Genomic DNA, 15,501 nt, shown 5'->3' on the forward strand with positions numbered 1-15,501 from the left:
TTTATTGTTATATAAAGCTGACTGGTTAACTATAAGCTTCTAGAGTTTTGTTTTACTGGGTTACTGGAACATGGGACTGCCGACCTCAGGAGGTTGTGGCTGTGAAGGAGCTAGTGTCTCCAGAGACAAGCAAACCAGAGCTGGGAATACCGTGACTGGTCACTGTGGTAGTTAGAGACAGAGGTAACAGGACCACCCGGTGTAAAGAGTTGGAGGCAGTGGAGCAGGAAACCTGTCTGTCCCTCTTGTTTTTAATATTTCCTGCTACAAGTTTCTATCTTTATGACTTGTTCATTGGTAAGAGTGGGATGTTGAAGTCTGTCACTATTAATGTGTGCTGTTTGATGTGTGATTTAAGCTTTAGTAATGTTTCTTTTAGGAATGTGGGTGTCATCATTTGGGACATAGATGTTTTGTATTGAGATGTCTTCTTGGTGTATTTTTCCTTTGATGAGTATAAACTCTCCTTCCCTGTCTCTTTTGATTATTGTTGGTTGAAAGTCTATTTAATTAGATATTAGAATGGGTACCCCAGCTTGTTTCTTGGATTCATTTGCTTGCTAAACCTTTTTTTCAGCCCTTTATACTGAAATAATAACTATCTTTGTTGCTTCTATGTGTTTCTTGTGTACAACAGAATGTTCACACTGCCGTTGTGTTAGCTTGACTCTTTTCACTAGGGAATTGAGCTCATTGATGTTGAGCAATATTAATGACCACTGATAGTTATTTTCTATTATTTTCATGTTGTTGTTGTTGGTGGTGGTGGTGGTAGTATGTGTGTGTTCCTTTCTGTTGGTTTTAATTGTGTGAAATTATTTATTTCTTGTGTTTTCTTGAGTGTAGTTAGCCTCACTAGATTGGGGTTTTCCTTCTAGTATCCTCTGTAGGGCTGAGTTGGTGGAATGGTATTATTTAAATTTGGTTTTGTCATGCAATATTTTGGTTTCTCCATCTGTGGTGAGTGAGAGTTTTGCTAGGGTATAATAGTCTAGGCTGATATCTGTGGTTTGTTAGGGTCTGAAAGACCTCTGCCTAGGCCCTTCTACCTTTTAAAGTCTCAGATGAGAAATCAGGTATAATTCTGATAGGTCTGCCTTTATATGTTATTTGGCCTTTTTTTATTTGCAGCTTTTAAAATTCTTTCTTTGTTTTGTATATTTTGTGTTTTGATTATTATATGGTGGGAAGATTTCTTCTCTGGTCCAATCTGCTTGGTATTCTGTAAGTATCTTGTACATTTATAGACATCTCTTTAGGTTAGGGAAAAATTCTCCTATGATTTTGCTGAAGATGTTTTCTTGGACTTTAAGCTGGAGATCTTCTCCTTCTTCTATTTCTATTATTCTTGGGTTCAGTCTGTTTCATAGTATCCCGAATTTTCTGGATGTTTTGTGTCATGAATTATAGATTTTTTTCATTTTCTTTGACTGGTATATTGATTTCTTCTATCTTATCTTCTATGCCTGAGGTTCTGTCTTCCATCTATTGTATTTTGTTGGTGATTCTTATATCTATAGTTTCTGTTCTCTTTCCTAGGTTTTCTATTTCCAAGATTGCCTCAATGTGTATTTTCTTTATTGCTTCTTTTTCATTTTCAGGTCATAGACAGTTTTATTCATATCCTTCACCTGTTTGATTTATTATCCTGTATTTCTTTATATTTATTTGTTTCCTGTTTTAATGCCTCTATCTGTTTGAATGTATTTTTCTGCATTTCCTTAAGAGATTTATTCATGTCCCCTTTAAAGGTCTATCACCTTTATAAGATTGGATTTAAAGTCCTCTTTTTGTGCTTCAGTTTCAATAGGATATTCAAGGTTTGTTTTAGCAGGATAGCTGGGCTCTGGTGGTGCCATATTGCCTTGGGTCTTGTTGATTTTGTTCTTAAGCTGTCCTTTAGGCATCTAGTTTTCCCTGATGTTGGCTGGATAATCCTGATAGGAGCAGGACTTTTCAGGAATGAGGAGGTAGCCTTGAGCCAGACAATGGAGGTCAGTAGACTCTGCTGGCTGTGCCTCAAGCACACCCTACTGGCAAGGGATTGGTGGAATAACGTTCCAAGCTATTAATTCGTGGGCATCTTCCCAGGCCTCCATAGGGTAGTAGGAGGCTCTTGGGATCTTGCAAGGGTCCTTAGGACCAAAGGATGAAGCCAGAGTTAGATAATGGAACTCAAGGAATACCTGGCAACTTACCTCTGTGGGCTGTTCCTGGCAGACTGGAGAGGGAAGGAACTGGTGGAACAGAATTCCAAGTTGTTTAGTCTTGGAGCCTCTGATGGTTTCACAGGGACTCAGGACATTCTTTAGGTTCTACAAGGCTCCTCAGGACTGAAGAACAAGACCAGAGTTAGACAGTGAAGCTCAGGGGATCAAACACAACTCACCTCTGCAGGCTGTGTCCTAGGCAGACCCAACTGGGATGATGGGAGGATCAGACTGGGATGGGATTGGTGGGATAGGATTCCAAGCTGATTAGTTTTGGGGACCCAGAAGGTTTCTAAAGGGAAGTAGAAACTTCTTGCTTTTGGGTTCTCGCAAGGTCCTCAAGACCGAAGAACAAGCCCAGAGCTAGACAACGGGCGACTTTCATTCTTGAGAAAACATTTCATAATTTATTTGTCAGTTTTATAACTAACTTTAAGTACATTTTATTACATATTTGTATAAGTGTTTATATACTTGTATATATGGGTACATATTTACATATGAAAGTTGTAAACAGTTTCCCATTACCTGATAGTTTCTTATTCTTTCTTTTGCTTTTGCTTTTGTTTTTATTAATTCACTTACTTTTGCTACAGTACCAACTCTTTCTCCTGGATGTCCAGAGGTAGTGTGACTGGGTCCTGGTGCTCAGATCCTGTGGTAAGACTTCAGCCATTCCTTATAGTCAGCTTCCTCTCAGAACTCTCTTTCTTGGATGTACTGTTCTTATGGTCAGACAGACAGACAGACAGACAGGGGAGTGATGCCAGAGTACTGCCCACCTCACATTCTTAAGTGCCATATCCCAGTTTTCCTTGGGAGTGTGTCTCCTGTCTGCCTGCTTGTCTGTCTGTCTGTCTGTCTGCCTGCCTGCCTGTCTGTCTGTCCGTCTGTCATCCCCTGCTGGCACTTGGGATGGACCTCTTGGCCTCAGGCATGTTAAGTGTGTTCTCTGTCATTGAACTATGTCCCCAGCCTTTCCTTCTACACTTTAATTCCTTGGTTTTGTTTTATTTTGTTTTGTTTTGATTTTAAACAACATCAGATTCTTGAGTATAATCTGTGTTAACTAGCTCCCTGTTTGTTCCTGTTCTGATTGACCCTTCTAAATGGAGTTAATGCTTTATGTTACTTTATAATCCCTGCTTATAAACTAGCTAGTTACAATGTAACCAGTAACTGTATTTACTGAATCAGGCCAAAAAGAAAAATCTCTTTTAAAAATATTTAATAATATTGGCCACCAGGTGTCCTCCTAGTTCCAGGAAATATCTTTATATCCTCAGACATTTTCCACTTTATTTGATTTGCTTTGAGAATGTTAACCAGATAATGTTTAATGAGATCTTTGTTCTAAATCTAGTTTTAAAATGTTATGCCCTTGAGAAAGCAGATATTAAATGTTCAGAGTAGCAGACCATCAAACTGGACTTACAGGGATATTTCCACATGTTAAATGTGCTGGCATCCTTTAAACTCAGCTCTCTAAATTGTAGGAGTCCTTGAGGCCACCTTGAATTCTTAAGTTGTTGGAAATGCCAACACTGCAATGTGACATTTGTACAATATTATTCTTTTTAAAAGCTAACAGTGAAGAATTCTTTTTTTTAAATGTGTATTTTGTTAATGTTAACCTGCAAGACAAAAAAAGTACTTATATCTGTTATAAAATACGTGATCAGAAGAACATTGAATCTAGAATGGAATTTGGAAGACCCTTTCTCCTCAGCTTTTCCACACACACCTAAATTGAGGTTTCTTGTAGGCGTCAACAGCTAGTTCTCTCCCGGGTATCATATAGACACTTAAATCATCACAGGTGGTCCAAAATACACAGATATCCCTTAGTGTCCCTGAGAGACTGGTTCTATACCCTTTCAACCTTGTAGCTCCCCATACCTGAAGATGTTCAAGTCCTTTACAAAAGGATATACTATTTTCATATAATCTATGTATAACTTCCTGTATATGTTAAGTCACCGTAGATTGCTTATAATATCTAATGAGAAGCCAACATTAAGTTGATGTAATGAAGCATCTTCTCTGGGTATGACCAACCCACAGACCATAAGGAAGAATGATTCTTTGACCTTATAATAATGGCAACAAAATAAGCAAAGGTGATAATGTAATAGTTGGGCCTGTGGGAATCACAAGGAGGATATTAATATCACATCTTAGAAAGGTGGGACTCTCACCTGAATTCAACTCCCACTGCCAGTAGCTCCCTCCCAGTTGCAGGTGTCATGGGTATAAAAGGAAGAAGGCTGACCGAGGATGCGACTCAGTGAGGTGGCTTTTATAAGTCATGAGCCATGCTGATGTAGGACCTTGGGGTCATCCATGCTCCTGTAAGTAACACTAAAGTTCCTGTACCAAATTGACTGGTTCAGCTGTTTAGACTTGGATAGAATCCTTTCTTTGGTCTTTGGAAACTTAACTGGGATGAATAGACTTTTTTATACCTCACGATCAGTTATTCACTGTAATGTAAACAGTTGTTATATGTTATTGTTTAGGAAATAGCATCAAGAAATCAATCTGTTCACATCCTGCACAGGAGTGTCACACTGTACAACCCGTTCTTCTGAATACTTGTTTTCTCATGATTGGCTAGACCTAGGGGATATAGGAACCAGGGGATACAGAGGGAAGCAGTATTTTCTTATTTCTTGTTCTTTTAAGGAGTTTGAAAAACAACCCTTGAAATTGATGAATGCATAAGACAGAGGAGCGAACACAATACTCTAGAAGACCTGGGATAATTGTAGATTTTATGTATACAAGATTTCCTTTTGTTGAAGGCTAGAGAGATGGCTCAGTGTCTAAGAGCATGGTGGCTCTTGGAGAGGACTAGGTTCAATTCCCAGCAGCCACATGGTGGCTCACAATCATTTGTAACTCCACTTTCTAGGGATCTGATGCCCTTTTGTAGTCTTCACAGGCCTTCCATGCATACAGTACAAAGACACACCTAAAGACAATTACAAACAAACAAATAAATAAACAAACATATAAATAAATCTTTAAAGAGGTTTCCTTTTTACTTGACTTAGTTTTACTTTTTTCTTTTTATTGAAAATGCATCCATTTCTCATGCAATATATCATGATATCAGTTTCCTTTCCCTCTATTTATCCCAGTTCCTCCTCACCTTCCCCCTCCCCAGATCCACTCTCTTTCTGTCTCTCAAACATGACGAAATATAATAAAAGAAAAGAAAAATATCAAAGTTGGACAAGGATACCCAACAGAAGTAAAAGATTCCAAAGAGCAGGAACAAGAGTCAAAGATCCACTCATTCCTATACTCAGGAGTCCCATAAAAATCCGAAGCTGAAAGAAATCCAAAGCTGAAAGCTACAATATATGTGCGGAGGACCTGGTGCAGACCTGTACAGGTCTTGTGCCTCAGCTGTAGTCTCTGCGAGTTCATATGAGCCTGTTTATTTGATTCAGAAGGCCTTGTTCTCCTGCTGTTCTCCATCTCAATTCTCTTTGCACATCCTCTTATGCAGTGTTCCTGAACTTGAAGGAGAGAGATTTGATGGAGACATCCCATTTAGAGCTGCACATTCCAAGAACTCTCTTTCTCCCTGCATAGTGTCTGGCTGTGAGTCTTGTTTTTTTTTTCCTGTCTTTTACAGAAGGAAGCTTCTCTGATGATGACTGAATAAGGCACTGCTCTGTGAGCATATAGGAATCTTATTAGGAGTCATTTTATTGATAGTTTTTCTTCAGACAAGTTGTGTGAGATTTTACCCTAGGTTTCCTAGGCTATCTGGTCTCTGGATCTTGGGCAGCCACACAGTGTTGGGCATGGATTCCATCTTGTGGACTGGGCCATAAGTCAGTCAGACATTGTTTGGCTATTCCCACAATGTACCACTGTTACTGTAGCATATCTTTAAGGCAGAACAGATTGTAGTTCAAAGGTTTTGTTTCTGGGTTGGTGTTTCTGTTTCTCTTTTGGTAACCTTCAGAGTGCCTTCCTGTATCAAAGACACTAGGATGTCTTTGTGGGAGCAACGCTCCATGTAAGCACCATCTTGACTTCTCCATGTTCAATGAGTTCTGTATGTATTGTTCTCAGTAATGAGGCCCCACTATCAGTTTGCAGAGAGCAATTCATTGTCTTAACAACAACCTAGATTGTTTGGGGATTTCTATGGGACCCTCTTGGGAAACAAATCAATTAAATGCAACCCAATCCTGCTACTGGAAACTTCATTTGGTGACAAGAGTTAAACAGTTGGGACTCAGTATTCCTCATTATTAGGAGACCTCATTAGGATCATTTTCATATATTTTAGGAAGTTTCCATTGCATTAGGTTTCCATATCATCTTTTAGATGCCCCTCAATAGCATCTGTCTCTCCTCAAATTCTCTCCCTCAACCCTGTCTTTTCTTCCTGTCCACACCTGATCTTCCCTCTCTGTCCCTACCTGGCCCAGTCCCCCTGCAATGTCTATTCTACTTCCCCACACTAGGAAGATCTATAGAAGAAACTCTTAATTGGTGAAAAACACTTAACGAAATGTTCAACATCCTTAGCCATTAGGGAAATGTAATCTACTCTTACAAAATCAAATCTCCTTCAGGATTTCATCTTACACCTAACAGAATGGCTAAGATCAATAACACAAGTGACAGGTAAGGATGCAGAATAAGGGAAACAATCTCCATGTGAAGTCCTGACATGCCCATGGTATTAACTCATCAGTCACTGGATTGCTAATCACTGTGAATGCGGTCTGGCCATGGGATAAAAGCAAAGGACTTTGAAGCAGAGACCACTGGTGCACAGAAAAAGCAGTCAGTGAGTAAAAAGGAAGAAATGATTTCACAGGGAAGGGAGGGAGATGAGGGACAAGAGAGGAGGTTGGCTGCTAGATGGCATGGATGGTGACATAGAAAGTATGGTGTTGGGCTTTCACACTGTTGCTGTGACAAGCACCATGACCAAAAGCATCTTAGGGAAGGCAAAGGTTTCTTGCAGGCTACAGGTCATCACTGAGGAAAGTCAGGACAAGGACTCAAGCAGGAACTTGAAGCAGAAACAATGGAGGTCAAATCAGTTCTGAAACAGTGTTGGGGGCCAGCTTCCATCTTGTAAGCTGGTGGCTGAGCCAGCAGTTTACGGAGAGCTGTACCACTGAGCTTGAACTCAAAAATGATCACGAGGGTGGAAACTGGTCCTGAGAAAAAAAAATTGCCATGCAAGAAGACTGACACTGTGGGGTATCACAGGCACCATGGCTTGGGTTTAAGGTAGATCTTGGTGATAAGGGCTGACTTTAGGGGTAGGGATAGAGATGCTATGTAAGTGTAGGGACTCAGACTGCAAAGCTGAGGTGCTGCCTATATGGACCAAGTGCTGCCTGTATCCAGACATCCTTTGGAGCAGTGGAATGGGACACACCCATGGATCTGTGTCCACTTGTGTACATGGGAAGTATGAGGGTACCTAGGAGCATTTAGGGAAAGCCCTGTGTGAAGGGAGACAGTAAAAAGACTCTCAGGAAGTGACATCACATCCTCATACAGTGACCCAACAATGCAGAATCCTGGTAACCAGACAGCCAACTGTTTAGGGTGAGCCCAGCAGGCTCACTTGTCCGTGAACTTAGAGAGAGCAGGATGTTCTCTTGTGGTCTTTGGACTACTCGAGGCTCAGGCCTCAAGAAAGACAAGAGTGAAGGCCCTTCAGGGACCTGCAAATTCATGATATTTTCTTGCCTCCAATGCCTCTGGCCATTTGCCCAGAAGGAAACAGACTTGACGCAGGACAGCCAGGCCCACGACCACGCAGACAAGGTACCCTCTCAGAACTCTCTAGAGTTTCCCCTAGTTTTGTTCTGTGTGTTTGACACTGTAATGACTGAGGAAGACTTGTAGTGATAATCACCACTGAGAATGTTGCAGGCCTGTGTTTGTTTGAACCATCTACTATGTTGTCTCCTCAGGGTGAACATGAGTGTACCCCAAAAAACATGAAGGAACCCTGTAGAGAGTTCCACATCACTGCAGACATGGTCGGAAAGCTGGTGAACCACCTGGTGCCATCCCTGCAGGGTGGAGACCCCTTCTTTGCCCCTGCCTTCCTGGATGAATACCGAAGTTTCACTACCACACAGCATGTGCTGGACCTCCTGTTGAAACGGTGAGTGCCCACCTCCAAGGTCAGAGGTCTGAGATTCTCTTGTTAGTTCCTGAAAGCACTGTTTTTACTTCTTGTACCCAGAAGTATGGAGTGAAAAATGCTTCTCCCAGGCTTGGCCCAAAGGAGGTACTGTCCTAACTGAGACCCTAATGAATGTAGCTGTCCTCTGTACCTTAAAGAAGCTTTCTATCTTTTGCCCAATATTTCTGAGGCCTTGGTGGAAGCACTTCTCCCATTTGTAGAGAACGTTCCAGATTTCCTATTGAAGTACCCAATATAGATGTGTCCAGAGGGAAGACCTATGGAGGACAATCTGAGAGACTTGTGATCACTGAGATGTCTGAATAGAGACATTTGTGCTCACTCATTGCACACACATCTTTGAAGCACCTACTGTATGCAGGTGAACTAATAATTCTGAGAGCAGACAGAACTTCCATTTTCTGTATTTTGACTCTTGTCCAGGTAGCCACCTGCCCCCTAGATGTCTTTTAGGTGGGGGCCTGCGATTTTACAGGTGACATCTGTTCTGCCCTCTTTAGGTATGCAGACTTCTGCCCGGATTGCAAAGAGGATGAACTAGTAAAGAGGTAAGTGGGCTTTATGACAAAAGGAAGGATTTGGGTCTCCAGTGTGGGGTCATTTGTGTTCCTAAGGTAAGGAACAGCCAATGCTTTGCTCTTGTTCTTCTTCTGGATTCTAGTACCATAAACTGTTGCCAAGCAGTGCCTGCAGGATGAAAATTGCATGGGCATGGTTCTTGTGTGGGGTTCAGATCGGAGAGTCTGGGGCCTAAGTGCCGCTTTGAGACTCTGTCCATGTACCAGGCCATGCCAGGAGGCTTGCTCAGCTGTTCTCCACTAGAGGCTGGCAGTGAGGTGTGTGAGGCTCCCTGCTCACTAGGTCCTCACAGCACTGCTCACAGTACTCCTCTGCATAGGGCTGGATCTCTTCCTTTTAGTCCTCTCTGTAGACAGAAGCCATGGGAAGGTTGAAGAAGGAAAGGCCTGGCCATTGTCTGTGTTGTCCATCCCTTCTTCCCAGTATCCTCTGTTCTTTCCTGGACACCTGGATAGACAAATACCCTGAGGAGTTTTGTCAGACTTCAGATCTGTCCATTCTGAGAAAGCTGAAGGCCTAGTTGATTGTGAACATACCTTACTCAGATCTGAATCTCCGAGTTCATAATCTTCTCATGGAATTGCAGCAAGAGTCCAATGAATCAGAGATAGAGGATGAAGACGACTCAGGTAGGAGTTTGTAACCCTGTGAGTGAGGTTCAGTACCTGGTGTTCTGGGGTTGCCTTGAGAGGCTCCTGTTTGCAGGAGCTGTCACTCAACTCTGGCCTGGGCACATGACCTTTTATAGGACATGGTCGAGATTCCCAACAGACATGATCTCCTCTGTCTTTGGAAAGGCTGAAAGAAGGTCTCATCTTGAGGACTTTGTCTCTTGTGCCCCCACCACCACTTCCCCTTCTGCACAAGCCTTCATTGGCTGCAAATTTGTCTTCATCCTTAGATCTGGGGAGCCACATATCTGGAGATTCAGAGATTGACATGTGGGTTCCGTCACTGAAACTGCGGCTGAAACAAGATTGGGCACCAGTGACAGAGAGCCCCAAATCTGCCAGAATGTTCTGCTATTGGAACCAGATGTGATATCACCACACCTGCTAACAGCTGTGGAACCTGTGTCTTACCATGTCAGCAGACACAGTCGTCTTTCACACATCTTGCCCTTGGTACAGTGGATCTACCTCCTTAGAGAATGACCTTGTCATCCCCTATCACCAATGGGGGGGTCTATTTGGTCAGACAGCACCAGTCTGATGTCCTAACTGAATCATTTCCTGATTTCAATGTAGCAGCTCTCCCTGCCCTGCATCCAGCTCTCACGTTCCCCTGAGAAATAGCCTTTTTATTCCTGTGATTTTTTTTCAGTGTTTCATGTTGTTAAGTGTTGGTTTTAATAAATTGTTAGCATTTGTTTTACTTCCTAAATTGTGGTTATGATGTTCATTCAGCATGCGTGGACAGGGGCACAGCAGTATACCTAGGCAGACTACACTGGTTTGGTGAGAGGCTAAATGGAGATAGATTATCCTAGAGGGAAAGAGGCTAAAAGTTGTTTGTTTGGCAGAGGCTGAGTGAAAGCCTAAAAGAGGTGCAGGAAAAGAGAAAGTTGAGGCCACTTACCATTTTCTGGAGTTCTAATGGCCAAGGTCATGTGCTTTGAGGTCCAATTGACCAGGTGTCCATGGCAGGGGATTCTAGTTTAGTTTCAGGAGTGTGGGGAGAGTGGAGAGTGGGGAGGGAGAGAAGGGCTAGGAGCAGTTGAGCAGTTCACACACCACTGAGTCAGGAAGCAGAAGAGAATCAGGGCACTTAGCTGACTTTCCTCTGTGATTCTGTCCAAACCAATGGGATAGTGCTGTGCACATCCAGTGTGGGCATTCCCTCATCAGTGAACCCTCCTTAGAAACTCCACCCCAGAACATATAGGTGCACCTCACCAAGCTCCGGAATTTTCTGAATGCACTCAGACATAGAAAGATAGACATGGCATGTTCTCACATATATGTGAATATTACCTACTAAACAAATGATAACCAACCTGCAATTCATAGACCCAGAGACGTTAGATATAGAGGAAGGGACTTAGTTTTCTTTTAAAGGTTGCTTTTGATTTCATTTTTGTTTTTTTAGTATTAATTGTTTGTGAGACAATATGTAGTCCAGGCTGGTCTTGCACTCACAGAGATCCACCTGCACCTGCTTACTAAGTGCTGGAATTTAAGGCATGTATCACCATGCCTGGCTTGATTTTTTTATATTTGTGAAAAATATTAATAACATTATCTTTCTTTTTATTGGATATTTTATTTACATTTCAAACTTATCCCCTTTCCCAGTTTCCCCTCCAGAAACCCCCATCCCATTTCCCCTCCCCCTGGTTCTATGAGGGTGCTCCCCCTTAAATTGTCAAGGAAGAAAGTAAACATTTAGGTTGATTAATCTTGAATTTCTCTTTTTTACATGAATGAGGTATGGAGTTAAATGTCTACACTAATTTTAAAAATCCACCAGTTGGCAGTGTGATGGGTCAATGCACACATATCAAATTCATTTTTTGATTTCTCAACCATGTCTGTTTCAGAAGGTAACTTCATTTGAAAACAGGGTTTGTCCTATTAGGTCTCCCCAACTCCCACCCCCTCAACTTGACAGATAACTCTAGCACAGTTATCTGGGATGAAAAATCTCAACTGGGAAAATATCTCCATAAGATTCCTCACAGGCAAGTGTATGGAGCTATTTCTTGACTAATAAATGGGATGGAAGTGCCCAGCCCATGAGTGGTAGTGCTACCCCTGGTCTGGTGGTCCTGGGTTGTATAAGAAAGCAGGCTGAACAACCCTTGAAGAGCAAGCCAGTGAGCACCACTCCTCCATGACCTCCACTTCAGTCCCTGCCTCCAGCTTTCAGCTTTGAGTTTCTTTCATGACTTCCCTTTATAATGTAAGCCAGGAAGTGGAAGTGATGTAAGCCCTTTCTTTTCCAAGTTGCTTTAGATCATGGTGTTTTATAGTAAAGAAAACAAATTAAGACAAGATCCTTACAGCTATAATTACTGAAGGTACGAGCACATGAGTTTGTAGGCCCTTAATCCAATAAAATTTGTTACCTGTGGATGTAGCCACCTGCCCAGGCTGAATACCACAGGAAGATTAATGATGCTTCCAGAAACCAGGGAACTGCCAGAAATCAGAAGAGAGGGTCAGTTTGTTTCCAAATGACCTCAGAAAAAATCAACTCTGCCACACGTTGATTCCCAGAACCAAAAGGCAATTCATTTTTGCTATTTGAGCCAACCAATGTCTGACAATGTTATAACATCCCCCAGAAAACTAATACAGGCAGCAATTTGCCTTAAGGAAGTGATTAATGCTAAAATAATAATATAAAGACAGCACATCAATTGCTTGTTCTGAAAAACAGTTTTTCTTCAATGATATGCATCCACATTTGATAGTTAGCTATTATGTAACCATGACCAAAATTTAATTTTTCCCTGGGCAGTATAAATTAAGTAATTTTCTCTAGCTTCATAAGTAGATTTGAGTTTCCAGTCTCACTAAATAATATATCTTAGAATCATCCTGGATGTCTTCTCCTCTTAAAAAAAAAATGAAGAAATTAGGTCGAGAGGTTCTCAGGCAATGCTCTGTATGCCAGAGGTTTCTGTCTCCAAGGAGGCCTAGTGGAGAAAATTGCATTTATACTTCATTTTGAATGGCTGTCTCTTGAGAAACAGAAGATGAAATTGAAGATTGAAGATGGAATTTTAAGTCAGAAATGGAAACAGGCATGTTCTTGGTACTTGAAGGATAAAGCCCAACGCCAGATGTGAAAGACAGATAAAAGAGGACCCTCAAATCTTGATACTAAACTCTACTGATGAATCATGCAGAGGAAAGGCTGGTGTGCCTGGGATGTGCCTGGGTGCTGCCTTACTACCTTTGAGTTGTTTGTTTCCTTAGAACTACAGGCAAATTAAACTCTTTTATTCAAGCTGCAGTCCCTTATTGCACCTTCTCTTCTGCAAATATGCACATTTATTGCTTTTCCACATACCCCCTCTATGCTCAGACCTGAATGTGGACTGAATTTTGACCTTCAGACTCATGGCTAATTCTCAGAAGCACACAGTTTGCCTATATTTGAAGGTAGGGCCTTTAAAGAGGTAATTAGTAAAAATATCATTGGGATGGGCTTTGAGTTGAGAGGCTTGGGGTCCTTAAAGCAAGTGGAGAATAGGTGAACACGGAAGAAGGCTCTGTGAAGATGAAAGGAGGTAAGTTACAGGGAGATTCCACCAAAGAGTCAACCCACATACTACTATCTCAGTCCCATCTCTATCTGCCCTTATGGGGAAATTAACCTCTGTAGTCTCAAACCACCTGGTTAGTCATGCTTTGTGACCACAAAGAAAGGACACAACTTCCAAGAAGATTCAACCAACTTCTAACAGGAGCCTCATTCTCTGCTTGCTGATACACACTGTACACAAATCTCTCTTATTCTCATTCCTATAGATTTTGGCCCCAGTTCCTAGCAGAGGTGCCTACTAACTGTTCTGTATTGGTAAGAGTAAATATGCAGAAACTAAAAGATAATGTGTGCTCTACACACACATACACTCACACACACATACACACACACAGAAACGCACACACACACATACACGTTTACACATACATACACAGACACAAACACATACAAACACACATATACACAATATACACACTCTCTCTCTCTCTCTCTCTCTCTCTCTCTCTCTCTCTCAGACACACACACACACACATACACACACACTGATATAAGTGATCACTAATTAGACTCTGACCTTAGCTAGCATATTTTACAGTAGAAGTAATTGTTGTAGGATATTTTTAAAATCTTTTACTAAAGTCTGGACCTGAGCCTGGGGTCTTGAGCTCTAAGTATTATCATCTGATCTTCCCACATATAATTAATTATAATTAAATTAATATAATTAATATGTAGGTGATGGTTTTTAAAGAGGCTGGTTATTGATCCTCTCAGGTTATTTTTTTTTAATTTTTTTATTTATTTACATTTCAGATGACATCCCCTTTCCCCATTTCCCCTCCCTAGAACCTCCTATCCTATCCCCCTTCCTTTTTTTTGCTTTTATACCACTTAAATTACTTGCAAGTATTAAGGTCAGTTCTAGGTTGAGGAACTAGCAATACAACAGATGCAAGTAGTCAAGGAACAAATAAGACAATAAACACAAGTAGTCAAAGGACAAGCAAGGCAATCAACTAAGTTACATAAACACTCCAATGATCACTGTTTCTAAGGGCTTATCAGGATGACCAAAATATATGAGCCCACGTCTCTGTCCTAGCCCAAAGTCATTTTCATGTCTGAAGCTTACTTCCTTGTTTTAGCCTAAGATTTAGATTCCTGCCTGAAATTTTTTGTTCTAGCCTAAGATTTTAGATTTCTTCCTGAAATTACTTCTTTGTTCTAGCCTAATGTCAGATTCCTGCCTAAAGCCCACTTCCTTGTCCTTGGCCAATGTCATATTCCTGTCAAGCAGTCCATTTCCTTGTCCTTGGCCCACATCAGATTCTTGACAAGCAGCCCCAAAAGTTCTCCGCCTCTCCCCCTTTTTTTTATTTCATAAACAAGACTGAGCCTGTCTTAGTTTGTTCTGATAAGAATGTTTTCCTTACCTGTCATGGAATATACTTTATTCCAAGGCAATGCACTTCTGTCTTAGGTTGGTAAGGCTCTGTGCAGAATCTTACCAGTCCTTGGCTTGCCAGCCTGTTAAATTAATAACTGTCTGGGGGTCCATTTTCAATTTCATGCCATGTGCTTTGGCTGCCAACATGTTGATGTTGTTAAAGACAAGCTTTAACAGATGGGCAGGGATAAAAGTATTCCCAGGACAAAAAGAGCTAGCATGATCAAGCTATATATGCCATTCTTGACCAATTATTCTGAGTCAATCACATACTAGCCTAGAAATCAATACAATATTGAAAATAACAGTCTTCATTTGGAAGGCTGGTTCGGGACATTTTCAGAGACATATTGGGAAGTTGACTGCAGTTCTCTATGATGTTAAGCTAGCAAGAGATAAAGTTGGAAAAGGATCTGGATGTCAAAAAATGTTAGTACATGTGTTAAGGCTCTTTTAATTGTCAAGTTAAATTACTTTTGTTTCTTCTACAGTATTTAATGTAAGTTGCGTTGATTGTACACTTTCTAATTGTGTTAGTGTGCTGAAACCTGGCATGTCAGTTACAGAGGTCTATCAACCAGCTTTTGCTTTATTGCCCTGAGTATCACAGAATCTTGATATTCAAAAAAGTTTGCAAGTACTGGAAGAAGTGAGTCAGGCTTTAAGCAGACAAGAGGGTTGTGAGCTTGATTACTGCTGGTATAACGGCTTTAATTACATTAATTGCTAGCACCACTGATTCTGCAATTGCTTTGATACAAGAAGTTAAAACAGCTATTTTTGTTAATCATTTAGCAAAAAATGTTTCTAATGTGTTGATTGATACAAGAGGATTTAGATAGGCA

At 41.2% G+C, this 15,501-nt stretch overlaps 1 pseudogene; it reads left to right on the forward strand.

The window, feature by feature from the left end:
• The first annotated feature begins 7,850 nt into the window (after positions 1 to 7,850).
• LOC114618959 lies at positions 7,851 to 10,035 on the forward strand (annotated as a pseudogene).
• Positions 10,036 to 15,501: the final 5,466 nt, after the last annotated feature.

The sequence above is a fragment of the Grammomys surdaster genome, unplaced genomic scaffold (genome assembly GCF_004785775.1).
Source record: "Grammomys surdaster isolate TR1022 unplaced genomic scaffold, NIH_TR_1.0 146, whole genome shotgun sequence".
Classification (NCBI taxonomy): Eukaryota; Metazoa; Chordata; class Mammalia; order Rodentia; family Muridae; genus Grammomys; species Grammomys surdaster.